Consider the following 15723-nt stretch of genomic DNA (forward strand, 5'->3'; position numbering starts at 1 on the left):
AAAAAGCTAAGAAGGACTGGTAGAGTTGAGAAACTTGTCACCATAATGAAAATTTTGTGACATTAACACTACATACATTACATTTGTATCCCAGATAGGACATGCATTGTTGTAATACCATTATTACTTATTTCGATCTTGGCTTAATTCAGATCATTTCTTATGATGCATGGTTTTATCCTGGTCATTCATTATTGACCTTAACTTGATCTTAATTACTTTCAGGCTCATAGCATCACCTTAGTCAGATCTCAACTTAGGTCAGATCATTTTTTACCTGTGGCATCATCTCAGCCATTCATTTTTTACCTTGACTCGATCTTGGTCACTTTATCTTTTTGACTCTTTTAATTTTGTTATGAAATCTTTGTGAATCTATAACCTTTGAGAAACTTGGGGTCTTGTGAATTTTTTTCTTACAAACCTGAAAATTCTTGTGAATTTTACATTTTTGTGAATCTAGGTCCTTTGCAAAACTTGGGGTCTTACGAATCTTTTTTTCTTATGAACTTAAAAATCTTTGTGAATCTTGCATCTTGTGAATCTTTTATTTTTACGAACTTGAAAATCCTTATGAATCTTACATATTTGCGAATCTAGAATCTTTACGAAACTCAGGGCCTTGCAAATCTTTTTTTTGAACCTAAAAGCCCTTGCAAACCTTACACGTTTGCAAAACTTGAAATCTTGCTAATCTTTTTTTTTTTTCGAATCTTTCTTTCTTGCGAACCTGAAAATCCATGCAAATCTTGCAACTTTGCAAATCTAAAACTTTGCTAAACTTGGGGTCTTGTAAATATTTTTTTCCTGCGAACCTGAAAGTCCTTATGAACCTTGCACCTTTTCGAAACTTAAAATTTTACAAATCTTTCTTTCTTGTGAATTTGAAAGTCCTTGTGAACTTAAACTTTTACAAATTTAGAACCTTTGCAAAACTGGGAATCTTATGAATCTTTCTTTTCTACGAATCTGTGTGTCATTCCAAATTTTTGAAAGTCCAAATTGTGAATCTGTGATTTATAGTGAAATATTTGAGCTTTATTTTTTTGACCTACAGTTCAATCCTAGTCACCTAATCTTGGCTCAGTCCATATTATTTCTTATGATTCGTGATTTCATACTGATCATTTATTTTTGACTTCGACTCAGTCTTGGTCGCTTTATCTCCAGACTCATGGTTTAGTCCCGGTTAGTTTTACTCACTGATTTGACTTTTAGGTTGGAACAGAATGGGTGTCTAGGTCTTTGCACCATCATTGTCTAATAAGAACGTGTAAAAAGGGGCAGTTGTAGACACCTATTTGTGTCCAGACCCAATTAGGCCAATTGGTGTCTTGACCCAATTTGGCCCATTTGTGTCCGAGCCCAATTAGGCCATTGATGTTCGGGCCCAATTAAACCCATTAATGTTTAGGCCCAACTAGGCCCATTTATGTCACTATTATTTGATTATTATATTTATATTTATGTTTTTCTTTCTTTGGTGTTTCTATGTTTATATTATTATTATTATTATTATTATTATTATTATTATTATTATTATTATTATTATTTTCTTCTTTTTTCTTGATTTTTGGCGAGAATTATGGAAACGAAAATTGAACCAGATCAGAATACCATAGTCAATGATGAATCAAGCTTGGATAGTTGACCAGATTCAATCGGGACCAAATTAAGGCTCGGTCAAAATCAAGTTCCAGGATTCAAACCTAGATTGATTTTATCCATTTTCTAAAATTTTGCTCTAAAGATGGCTATAAATTAAACTTATAATCAGAAGGATGGACATGGTGAAGAAAAGAAAGTTTGAAAATTTTCTAGGACTAGGTTTTTGAGATTTTAGGCAGTAGGGAGTTTCTAAAATTTTGGGTTTTTGGGGCTTGATTTTGTAATCTTGGGCATGGATCTAGGTTCCTAAGGTTAGGTTTAAGTTTCTGGAGGCTTTCTAAAGTAATCTTAAAAAAAACTAAGGAAAATCTGAGATTTTTTTGGGTTTTCTAGATGAGCATGATGAATTTTTTAATTTTGGCGATGAACTTTTTCGGCGAAAGTTTGAATTTTCAGACCAGATTTCAAACAACTTTTCAAAAACCAGTGAAAATTTTAATTTTTGATTGAATTTCTAGGAAGTGTTTAGAGAGAAGAGAGAGCGTTTGGGGTTTAGAAAGAGAGAGGCTCAAGGATTTTTGAACCAAATAAGCTAGGTTTGGCTTATATATAGACCCCAAAATGGTATCGTGTTGATAGCATAAGATCCGTACCTCAACCCATTGACCCATGTATTGACCCTTATTTTGACCTGACCTGAATCACAGGTTTTCCCTTTTCTATTTTCATTTTATTTTTTGGTTTGATTTTCTTTTGTTTTGATTTTATTTATTTAACTTCACTGGTTTTTCTAAAAAAAAAATCTTTTCTAGAAAACAAAATAACAAAAAATCTTTTCAAATAAGTTTTCAAAGTAATAAAAAAATCTCTCTTTAAGTTTTCAAAAATATTTACAACAAAAAAAATAAAAAAATAAAAATATATATATAAAATAAAAAAAACCTTTTAGTAATAATAATATATATAAGAAAAAATCTTTTTAAGCAAATAGAAATATTTTTTATCCTATAAACTATTAGAAGATTGCTTCAAAGTAAGTCCTACTACACTATTGGGAGATTTACTTTTTTTGAATAAAATACTTTAATGAATTCGACAATGGAGCCTTTTCAGAATGGAACATTAGTCTCTATAAATACTCTTAAGATAAGAAAATTATTTTAAATTACTACCAAACTATTGAGATAATTTTAAGACTAATTTTCAATATTGAATTATTTGGGCAAATCACAAAAATGATCAATGCTTGGATAATTTGAAATCAAACTGATACCATCCTTTGGATTGGCATTATGGGGTTGCAACAACCTTCCTTATGCGTAACTAACTCTCGAACCTCATCTGTTTTTACAGACCAAAATATATTTTAGGTGGCCAATCGCACTTAAACAAAAAAGATTGACGGCGACTCCTCTAATCCTTGTCTAGCGGTAGGTCACGGATCTATAAGTTTATGACGCACGATAATGTCAAAAAGAGTCCTATTGTATGGATTACTTAATTGGCTTAATAGTCTAATCGTAAAACTTCAAAAGAATTTCTAAAGCATGAAAAATACTTATACATAATATTAAACTAATTTAAATAATTGATACTTTATATAGCAAATAGTATAAATGTACATTAAAAAAATGAAAATAACATAATTATATATTATTTATTGGAAATTGAAGTCACATGACTAGATGTGATTAGCTTGTTTTTATTTTTTAACTTTTAAATTAGAACATTTAATTTTGAGGACTAATTTTATGTATACCAAAAACAAACATAAGTATAATTATAAATATACAAATTATATTGTATAATTTTTTAAATTTTGTTCATTAAAAAACTTAAAATGTTTATTTGTTTAATACAACTAATATTAATACTAATTGCTTATATATTATAAAATTATTATATTTAATAATTAAAATGAATAAATATAGTATTATTAGTCTATCTCTAAATTATATTTTGTTTAAAATTAATAATTAATTTTATATTTATTACTTATTAATAAATGATAATAAATTAATAAAATCTGATATATAAAATTAAATTAATTAATCTATCACATTTTATCTTTTGATATTTTCTTTCCTTCCAAAATTGAAAATATAAAATTTTAACAAAAACAAAACCATCCAATTTAATTTAAATCCTAAATTTAAGTTTGGGTCATTTCAGGTTTGAGGTTTGGATCAATTCGAATTTAGATTAATTTGGGTTTGAATTAATTAGGATTTAGATAAATACAAGTTCAAATCAATTTGAATTCGAGTTAATTTAAATTTGAATCAGTTTGGTTCATATCAATTTGAGGTCGAATCAAGTTAGATTTAGGTTGTTGATTTTTAGTCAAATTAGGTTGGTCAAATCTAGGTTTGGACCCGTCGATCAAGCTTTTTGGTTCAAATAAGCTTTTACCACCTCTGCTATTTTGAATATGTTTAATTTGTACTAATTTGCACATATTTTATTTGGGCTTAATTGGATCCATTTTACATGAATTTAAAAGTCCAAACCATTTTTAATTTTGAGCTATCTACCCTTTGAAATTGAATATTTTATTTAGAAATTTAAAAAATAAAAATACAAAAAATTTAAAAAAAAAAAAAAAGGTAAGAGGTCGACTACCATGGTGGCTTTCCCCTCTTTCTTTTCATTCCTCCCATGTTATCCCCTTCATTTCTAGGTTATCAAAAACCTAAAAATGGTAGCAACACTGCAACCTAAATCAATTGCCATATAACCCCAAAATCAACAGAATAATGGTACCAATCTACACAAGGTTCCAAAATTCAAACTCCATATTTAAACGTCCTCATTCTAGATCTTTTTTCTATCATAAGATTCATCAAAACTCCCCACTTATAAAAAACACAACATCAACAACAATATAAGAAAGAGAAATTGATAACAAAAATCACAACCCATCACTACAACAATAATCATCCAAAAAACAATATGAATAGGAACTAAAAGAAAGATCTTAAAAGAAATCCTTAGCACTCTATCACCAACTAGACCACCAAATTCAGCCTTCTACCACCATCACAATTATCATCTTAACCTTCACCCCTTCCATAGCCAATGGCCACCATAACTCCATCACTGAAAATATTGGATTTATCTAGGTTGTCTCAATGTCATGGATTACAAATTAACACAATCATACATCACATATATAAGATAAACAATAGATATTAAACATACAAAATCAAAACAACCACAAGATTATACTTATGTTTATACATGTAATTTTAAAACTTTAAAGCACGAACCTGTTTAAAATCATACCTAAACTCAAGATATCATAATCAAGAGTTAAAACAACCCTTGGTTGTGTCTGGAAACCTAAAAGTAGTAAGACTCAAGCCACTTAAATGTTTAGCCTCCAATAATAATCCAAACAATAACAATTACCAAAACCTTCACAATGAGGGATTCCAAACTCGTGTTAATAGGTGCTTCATATAGAAACTAACCCTATTTTCTTTATATGCCTTAAAGTTATAAGATAGAAAGGAAGAAAAAAATTTTTTTGCACAACAAGAGAAGTCACCACTTTTTTAAAGAAAACTTTAGTTTAACGCAATCTACTATGGCTACGAAACTTATGTTTTTACAATTCTCAATTGCAATATACTATTCTCAAGTGTCTTAGGATGTACAGCTAGGGCTTGGAAGAGATTTATTTATAATTTATCTTCAATTCCCACTTTTGCACTTAAAAATAAACTCTTATAGCCCTTGTAATTTAGTCTCTATAAAGTTAGTTTCGTTATTTTGGTTTGTTTTAATAAAGTCCAAATTAATTGATTAATCTTATATTAATTTGACAATGTTACCTTATGTGTGTGACCTATTAGGCTTCTAATATGTTGGCAATGAATAGAAATCAAATCGATCATGAACGATCAATTTATATCCATAAATCATAAACGACATCTAAGAATGCGTTAAGGCCACTCAAATATTAGAAAGTCAAGGAAGTCTCAACTTAACCTTTCAGTATTCAATTTATCAATGTAATTTGGTTCTTCCATCATACATCTCGAAAGGTTATTAGCATGGTAATGTAATCATAAAGCCTCTCATATCAATTATGGCAACTTATAGTCAACATTTTATAAATTTAAGATGAAACTATTTAATCTAAATCCATTATCATGTTTTGGTTGAAGACTTTTAAGTCAACTAATATTGAGAACAAATGAGATACGTCTTCTCATATCTCTTTGGGTGATAGATTTTTTCTTGACCAGTTATCTACCTTTATATACTTCAGACTACATCCAAAAGTATCTTTGTTAGGCATCAAATGCCTTAACTTATCAAGGTGAAATCAAAGTATGATTATTTACATATAAGATGATAGTCTCTAGTCTAATAACAATTTACACTACTAACACATGAGAATATTTTCATAGATACTTGAGTGAGATATTAAATAGAGTTCTTATAGTGGGCCATGTTCAATAAAGATGTTCCCTAATAAGCACCTATATGTTATCCTCAGATATCCCCATACTTTAACTTATAAGATTAGTTACATACTTCATAAGTATAGAGATTTAACATGTACTAGTCTCTAAGCATCGTTAATGCCATGTCTCAATAATACATTAACTAAGAGCAATTTAGGTACATGATTTTAATGCATAAGGATCTCATAATTGTAACACTTTACAATTCATTTGCAAGACTATTAAGTTTCAAGAGCTTCACCTAATTAGCACATTGATAACTTTTTATCGTTATACTTATTGATGAAAGAAAACCTTTTAATCACTAAAGCATAGTGATTGATGCAACTAAGATATATGTCCTTTAGCCAACCAATTGGCTCTAGCGCACATACACTAATAATCTCCTATTTGCACTTGAGCCACTTACTAGTGTATTCAACATCGAGTTCTTTCACTTTGCAATTGTATTTTTATTATGAAAACTTAGTGCATTTTTTTAGGATTATGCTTGGTTATATCTTTGATAATCTTATTATCTAATCATAATACTCATTTGAATCATAATGACATACAAATTCATTATAACTCTATTATTACTTTAACAATCATAGAATTTGTTTCTAGTTCAATAACTAATGATCATGTATCCTTTTGTAGCCTTGAGATAAAAGGTTCGTATTTGATCATGGATATAAACAAGTAACTTAATTCTTTAGGAACCATTCCAAACCGATTGCATATTCATTATGACATAGTTGTCACTTTACTTGTTAAATTCATTTAACATGCTTTTATTGTGATCTATTTCAGCTTTTATAGTTATTAACCCAATTTCAAAGTCTATGCATCCCATACGCATCCATTTCTAGTTTATGCATCTACTTATGTGAGATGGTCATACTACTCCCACTTGGTTTCTATATGCGTAAATGATATCTTAATTCTTTTAATAAATTCAATTGATTTGAGTTTTCAATCAAAAGTTGGATATCAAATTCCATTGTTTCACATTGTTTTATTTAGTAGACTCATCATGTATAAGTAATGCATCTTAATGAATCCTACTAAATATTTAAATCTTTATGTATTCATACATTTATGCATTCAGATTTCAGCTATATGTATTTTAACCTTTAAAGTATTATCAAGTCTTCCACTATTTTCCACATCCATGTGAATCATCACTTTGTTAGAGTTTTTATCCAAAATTTCTTTTGAATGTTCAAAGTGTGATATTGAAATTTACTATCACACATCCAATGTGGATACTTGTTTTATTATCATAATTTGAAATTCTTTTGTTCAAAGTGATATTCAAGTTTTACCATTAGAATCTCTAGTTTGATGAATCTATAGCAATTGTACATTTTCAGTTACAAGCTCCTGGTCCTTATTAAAAGCCTTAACTAATTGTATATTTCATAATCTCATTATAAAACCATGGTTTAGGTTTGTTTCATTGCATTGTCACTTTTTTTGAATAAGATCTCATTTTGATTCATAATCAAAATAAATATCTATATACTTGATTTTTATTCAATTGACTATGCATACAATTACATAAACATAAACATATTATCATAGTTAAACTCATTAAAATCAATTATGATTAATGATTGGACCAAGATAATATTTATTTAATTTTTTATTTAAAGGATAAAAGTTAAGCTAAGTATCCAATGTTAGCAAAATAGTATTTATATTAGATATAGATATTAAGTTTAAGTTCAAAACATATCAAAACCATTTGGCTATAAACCAAATATAATATCCTCAAAAATCATCCAAATGGCATACAAGCCAAAATAAACATGCAATTTTTAAACCAATTCAAATAAATGTTTAAAGATTAAATCTAGAAATTGATAACAAAATTCATTTCTTGCCTCAATCCTCTTTGTTAATCATCTTCACTATTGCTTTGCATTAGTCCCTAAAATATGTTATACATATATGAGAGCCAATTAAAGAAAAAAGTATCATATACCAAATTTAGCAAAATAGTGATCTAATAATCATACTTGAAGTAAAAAGCTTCCCTTTATGGTTTTAAGACACTCTTTACAATTGCATCTGTAATGGCCCGACTTCTCACAATGATGGCATGTCCCTTTCTTATCCTTCTTACTCCACCATTTGGCTTTAAAATCTTGGAAAAAGATCCATCATCCTTCTTTTCCTTCTCAAAGGGTTTTTTTTTTATTGTTTTTACCTTTTGTAGAAGTAATAAGATGGATTGAAGTCTTTTATTTACCAATGGTTTTTTTTGCCTGGGTGAGTATATTCAATAATTTGGACAAGCTTTTTTTAATATGATTCAAGTTGAAGTTCACTTTTTTTCGTAATCTGTATGTGCATAGGTTGCATATAAGTAATAAAGTGATTAGCAGAGTTATTGTTCCCTCGAGATTATGTATTGAGTGTAAGACCAAGTACCAAAATGGTTCTTCCTAACTTTATGTTTAGAAGATTGAAAAATGTTGGAGATTGTATTGAAAGCAAAAACAAAAGTGTAAAGGTAGAAAACAAAAGCTAGACAAGATGGAAACTTATTAGCAACGAGGATATTCAAATAGAATAAGAAAATATAAGAACACAAATTGTAATTGAAATGTAAATGATAAACAAGTAGAATTGAATGATTTGTAAAAGAAATGAACTTTGGTCAAATGTAAAAATAAGGTGCAAGCAAAAAGCAAAACCAAAAATAAAGAGTGCTTGTAATGTAAAAGAAAGAGCATGCAAAGTAAATGAAGCAAGACTTTGAATAAAAGGTAAACTGAACTTTTATTGAAAATAGCTTTAAGAAAAAAAAAATGTAAGCTAGTTTGTCACCCTAACCAAAAATAAGAGAAACTACAAAATAACAAGTTGAAACTGAAACTAAAAAGAAATAAAATGAAGGGTGAATAAAAATTTTCAAAATTTAAAGGCTAAAGTGACCTACAAAAGGTTATAAGTTTCACAGTCATCAAACCCACACACTTAGCTTTTTGCATGTCCTTAAGCAAAATCCTCAAATTAACTATGCTAATAATAAAAATAGATGCATTCAAAGTTAAAGTTTCACAAGTTATTAATCATGCACTATGGTATAATTTTAAAGATAGCTGTGAAGATAGTTGAACATGAAACTTATTCAAAAGTAAGCTTTCAATTTCTTGCAACTTTCATGTATATAAAGTTAATCTATCTTTAATCTATACATGCAATTTAAGCAAAAAGTATGCAAGATATGCCATCACATATTAACTTAAAGTTAAAGAATACTTCATATGTTTACTTTCTTTATTTCATCTTCATAAATGTAGACTTACATACTTAACTTAAGATCAGTAAGTCTTTATTGGCTTGTATTATAAGGCTTAGGTTAAGGTAGGAAAAAAGACATTTTAAGCTTAAAGCTCTTTGCTTAATTTTGGAACTTGAACTTAGAATGTTTGAGAATTTACAAGATAGAAGCATCTTTATTTTGGATTTTTTAAATTTTCATAGCCATTTTGGCTTTTTCATTTTTTTCTTTCTTTTTTTTTCCTTTTTTTATGCCTCATTACCTCCTTAATATGACCTGTTCTCATATTTTGTCCTTAACATGCATATACAATGTGGGTTGGGTAAGAAAAAGATGGATAATTCATAAAAAAGCCTTGGGCTTATTTTATATGGGTAAATAAACAAAAAAAAAAAAAGATTAGTAAGCTCAAAGTAAAGTACTAAGGATGATTTATTCATAGGTGGGCTTGAAAAGGCTCAAACAGTCTAATAATGGTCTAAATCACTTCTTAAGTCAAATACAGTTTAAGATTTCACCTCGAGAGTTGAGTAGGTAAAGTCATACTCATGCCTTAAATCTTTATGCTACTTTATATTCACATGACGTTCCATAAAAAATGAAGCATGTCAAAGATTAAGATTAAAATGCACATCACGTGAAAATTAACAATCTAAAGAATAGCATACTAAAAACATCATTTCATGCTTTCACTACATTGACACTCATCCAAGGATTATACTTAAGTAAGTCATGATTAACTTATGAAAAATTAACTAAAGTAGCATTATAATGATTATAGGCATATTTACTTAATTTGAAAACAATGATTTTAGGGATATGTTTGAAAAGTTTTGAACAAGCATTTTGCATAAAAAATTTATTCTCTATGCTTGCATTGCATATTATTTCAATTGAAATGGTTAAAAAGTTTTAGCGAAAAGAAATACTCCATTATCTTTGCTTCTTGAGGTCGAATTATGTACTCTCATTTAGGCACCTTGAATCATCCTTATTTCCCCCTTAAAAAAAGACAAACAAACAAGATCAAAATGTAACAGTTCTAATAACAAACTTAAACAAATAATAAAGAAATGTAAAACTTAACAAGAAAATGCACAACTTGGGTTACCTCCCAAGTAGTGTTAGTTTTGCTCAACTAGACTATACTTAGAATCTAAACACTACCACTTCTTATCTGGTGGTATTTTCCCTTGTTGCTTTCATTTGGATGGAATTACATAGACTAAATTGGTCTTTAGAGTTGGGCTTGCTCTCCTAGTAGGTATTACATAGGTAGAATGAGTTTTAAAAGTTTTTAGGCTTTTTGGAGCTTTTAAAGTTGGGATTGTTGGTTAGTCTTTTTCTTTTTGATTTAGGTAATGATATTTTATGGACTTGGTTTTTCTTCTTTTTCTTTTTTAATCTTACTCCTTTCACATCTTTATCCCTAAGAATACCTTGTATTTTAGTTTTATAAGTCTAAACTTCTTAGGATTTCTCTTCCAACTGGTAATAGATTTTCATATTCCATATTAGCTTCCCCTTCCTTCATCTCTTCCTTTTATTCTTCTTGTAGCTTTTCTTATTGGAGGTCTTTTTTAGGATCCTCCTTAATTTTGTACTCTTTTTCCACTTCTCAAAGTTATTTTTAGTTGGTCTTATCATGTGACTCGTTATTAGAAAAAGAATTGCAATAGCTAAGTGATGGTATGCAATATTATCAGCCATAGACCCTCAATCATTGGATCTAATCCTCCACAAAATGTAAGAAATTTCACATATATTGACCAATTCAAGGTAAACAATGTGGTTGCTTCATTGATAAAACTAGGATAAAGTTGAACCAAAAGATCATGATTCAAGATAAATTCAGGGGGAAGTGGGATCTTTTTAGAGTCTGCCGGTAAAGATACATATACTGGACATTTTTTTCAAAATTTTCACTTTATTTTCCTTTTCCATATATTCTTATTCGGGCATTCTCACAAAGTTGGGCATGTTCACCATTACTAGCTCATCCATCAGATCTTCATCATCATCAAAGAAGTAAAGTTCTCCTTCCCCATAAGAAAATATGGCATTGCACACCTTTTTGCCTTGCTTGTTAGGGTTAAACTCGATATTGTTAGGCAAAGATCCTATTAGGTTGTTTACTAAGGCATTGGTTAACTAGTCCATGTATATTTCATTATATTTGTTAGGCAATTTATGAAGAATTTTTGTTGGAGGAATCATTAGAAGTATATGATGATTCTTCGTATATTTTTGTTTTACTTGAGGATAAGCAAAATATCAAAATTTAAAGGTGTGATAATTTTATAATTTTATAGAATTATCATAGTCTTTTATCATGATTTCTTGCTTAATTCTCAAGAAAATATGGAAAATATTCCTAATTAGTGTAAATACTCCTAATTAATGCAATCTCTTTTGTGTATGTATTTTTATGATTTTGGAGGAAAATGAATGATTTTTAGATGAGTTAGAGGCAGTTTGGTAGAATGTTACTTTAAAGTCCAAGTAAAGTGCTTAACGGATACCATTGCTGATTTGGGTGGTTTTTTAGCATGAATTGGAGTTTATTTTATATGCATTTGACCTAAAAAATTTCACTTAAGTCATGTTTTAGATGTTTAAATTACCTTTGTACTTTCTTAAACTAATGAAATTTAGTTTTGTTGTGTAGAGGTTACAATGAAATTCAAGGAAGGATGGGGTTGAATACGTGCAATTTTAAGGACTTTTAGGAGCTGGAATTGAGCTATACTTTGGAAAGAAAATTATTTGCTGACTTGCACTTTTGAAGGATTCTAATTGGTTTTCAAAAGGAGAACATAGATCTCAAAGTCACATTTTCCACATGACTTGAAGAGAGGATTTAAAAAGGAAATGCACACTTGAGTTTTTAGAAGAAACTTGCTCAACTAGAAATATCTCACTTAAGTGGCATCCTATGTGGCATCTTGGAAGAAGATGATTGACTTTTTTAAATCAAACTTCGCCTATTAGGATTAAAAAGTGGTAACATGGAGAGCTTTCAATTTTTTCTTCCTTTTGCATTTTTCTTTTCATTTTAAGTAGCTTTCATCATTTTCTTTTTTCAAAGGTTGCTTCAGATAATTTTCTTTAATTTTCTTGCACATTTCTATTCAAGCACTTTACATTTTATACAATTTACAATTTTTTTAATGTTCTTTACAAATTCACATGCAATTTAATTCAATTTCCTGCAATTTCAAGATGTTCTTTAATGTTGTTTGACTAATTTCCTATATTGCCTTCTTTTAGCTTTTACACTTGATAACAATGATTTTCTTACAATTTTTCTTTGAAATTGTTATTGCATTTTTCACTTGTTAATCTACAATTTTGAAAATTTTCATTATCAAATTTGATATACAATTTTCTCCATATTTTTTGGAAATCTCAGCTAGTGTTACTAGTAGAGAAGGTGGAGTAATTCTTAGAGCAGTTGTTGAGGCTTCTCCAGCAAGCTAAGTGGTGGTTCATTCCTTTTTCCCTTTTATTCCTTGTTTCTTTATGAGTTTTGATGTTGAATTACAATTGCTTGCCTTTAAATTGATGCACTTTCATGTTGATTTCTTAGTTTGAATGTTTTTTACTCTATTTTCTTTGTTTTGACTTCTGATTTTGATGTAGTTCATTGAGCTTGCTTTTAATTGTTTTGAGTTGATTTTTTCTTTTGATCATGTAGTTTACTAACTGAATTTAATGCCTTTAGTTCTTTTTAAATTCATTTTCTTATTTTGAGTGTAGATATGATTTTTCTTTCAATGCAATTTCAAATTATATTTTGCAACTTTATTTTCGATTTTGAACTATAGTTTTGGTTTTTCATTGTTTTCATGCATTCATTTCAATTCCAAGTTAGACCTAGGTTAGATTAACATTCATATACATGTTTTCTATCAATGCACTTATATATTACGTCATGTTCATCTTTATTCCATGGAAATATTATATCAAGGTTAGCTTAAGAGCCTTAAACAATCCAAAAATGGCCTATACGATTTCCCTAATTATGTGTCTTCTAGGATTTCACCTCTAGAGATTATCAAAACAAATTCTAGAACATGAAATACTATTTCAAAGACAAATGAATAAATTTTATGCTCACATAATCTTGCAGTAGAGAAAAATATAATTCAATGATCAAAATATTAACTCACAAATGAAACTCATACTCAAAAAGTCACTAAACCTAAGCATTATCTCATATTTTACACAATATTCAATCTTTTCCTAAAGCTATATTCATTCTTAATCTCTTCTCTTCGTTGCTTCATAAAAAACTAATAAAAAAAAAACATACTAATCATTCAAGCTATGAAGAGAATGACTTGCACAAGGACTTTAGTACATTTGGCCAAGAGAAGATTAAAGTTCATCATAAGACTTGACTTAGCTTTGAAAAGTTTTACTTGGAAGAAAACTTTATCTCTTCATATAATAGATGAAATTCAAATTCTAGCTCTTGAATCCTATCCTAGTGGAACCTAAAGGAGAAAATTGATCAAGATTGTATCAAGATGTGATAAAGAGCCAAGATTGCTTCACTAAGACCCCATTTGACCAATCCTATCTAAGGGAGAAAGTTTCATGCAACCATGCCTCTCTAGAATATAAAGATCAAGCCTATCCTACATCATTTGAATTTAAATCAATCATTTAATCTTCTTTCTCCTTGGCTGAATCCCATTCTATAAATAGGGAGGTCATTCCCTTCACTCGATCATCCCACTTTTTACTTCTCTTCTTTCTTTTAGTTTCTAAGTTTCTTTGAGTTCTTTGTTTCTTTTAGTTAAGTTATTAGCTTAAGTGACAGATTTCTCAATAACTAATCTTTTTTTCTTTAAATCTTTTTCAATCAAGAAGTATTTTTATTCAAAGATATCTTTTTTTGTCTTTAAAGTTTGCAAATATTGTTTCTTGTTTTTTTTTTTTAATTTGTGCACAACATTTTATTTTCAAGATCCTAGTTTTTTTTTTTATTTTCTTTACAAGATTTAGCCAAGCTAATCTTTTTTGTTCTTTAATTTCTTTTATGCAATCTTTATTTACTTCAAAACAATTTGGCATTCTCAAGGATTTCTTGTTTATAATATTTAATTCTTTTACTTGACATTATTTTAATTCTTGCTTTAAGGTTTGTTGTTGGCATTAGTCTTTTACTTCCCAAGTGATGGTAAAATTAAGAACTTTGCCTATACATTGCCCTTAATCTTTACTAAAACCTTATAACCTTGAAACCTTAAATATTCATTTGTTTAGATATAAGATCTCAGCCCTTTGCCTTGGGTAATTGTGAGTAACCCAAAATTATTTTCTATAATCCTTGAGGAGACGATACTTTAAATATTCCACTTATTACTTGATTTGTGCACTTGCAGGTTTTATATGAAAAGCAACAATCAAGTTTTTGGTGTCATTGTCAAGGAGTATAGTGGTGTTCGTAATATCAATAAAGAATTCCTAAGCTCTTATAATCTAAACCTTTTTCTTTTTGTTTATTTACTTTTCTTTTGCTTTTCTTTGATCTTTTTTTTTACATGGCAGAATCTAAACATGTTGACTTAACTCTAGTTGATCAAGAGATAGAACTTTTAGAAGAAGAAGAAATGAGCAATTAACACCACCAGCAGTTGCTTTAATGATGAATGCAAATAATGAAAGGCAAAAAACCCTGAGAGGCTATGCAGTTCTCATTGCAGATGATTTTGAAGGCCAGCTATTCAAGCCAATAACTTTGAGATAAAGCCTTCGATTATACAAATGGTCCAAACTTCTATGTAGTTTGGTGGATTACCAACCGATGACTCAAATCTCTATCTTTTTAATTTTCTTGAATGATGTGACATTTTTCATTACAATGGTGTTTTTGATGAAGCTATAAGACTAAGATTGTTTCCTTTTTCTTTTAAAGACAAAGCAAAAATATGGTAGTCTTCTTTACCATTTGGCTTAATTACAACATGGGATGATTTGGTTCATAAATTCTTAGCAAAATTTTTTCCACCAGCAAAAACTACAAAGCTAAGGAATGAGATCATTACTTTTTCGAAAGCTAATGGTGAAACTTTATATGATGGATGTGAGAGATTCAAGGAATTGCTAAGAAAATGCCCACATCATAATTTACCTTAGTGGCTCCAAATTTAGATATTTTACAATGTTTTGACTCCACTAATGAAAACCACCTTAGAATCAACTGTTGGAGGGGTTATAATAAGCAAAACTTTTGAGAAGGCTAATAAGCTAATAAAGGAGATGGTTGTCAATAATTACCAATAGGGCATGGAAAGAAAGGTTAGTAAAAAGTCTATTAGTTTATTTGAAGTTAATGTTATTACCTCCATTAACTTC

The 15723-nt window shown here is 28.9% G+C and overlaps 1 non-coding gene across 1 annotated transcript; it reads right to left on the reverse strand.

The window, feature by feature from the left end:
• Positions 1–15390: 15390 nt before the first annotated feature.
• On the reverse strand, positions 15391–15497 carry LOC149516872 (small nucleolar RNA R71). The gene has a single exon (XR_016345445.1). It is a non-coding gene; the product is annotated as a small nucleolar RNA R71 (small nucleolar RNA).
• Positions 15498–15723: the final 226 nt, after the last annotated feature.

Source organism: Durio zibethinus, chromosome 9 (assembly GCF_047325235.1).
Source record: "Durio zibethinus cultivar Kanyao isolate XHJ-2024 chromosome 9, ASM4732523v1, whole genome shotgun sequence".
In the NCBI taxonomy this organism is placed as follows: Eukaryota; Viridiplantae; Streptophyta; class Magnoliopsida; order Malvales; family Malvaceae; genus Durio; species Durio zibethinus.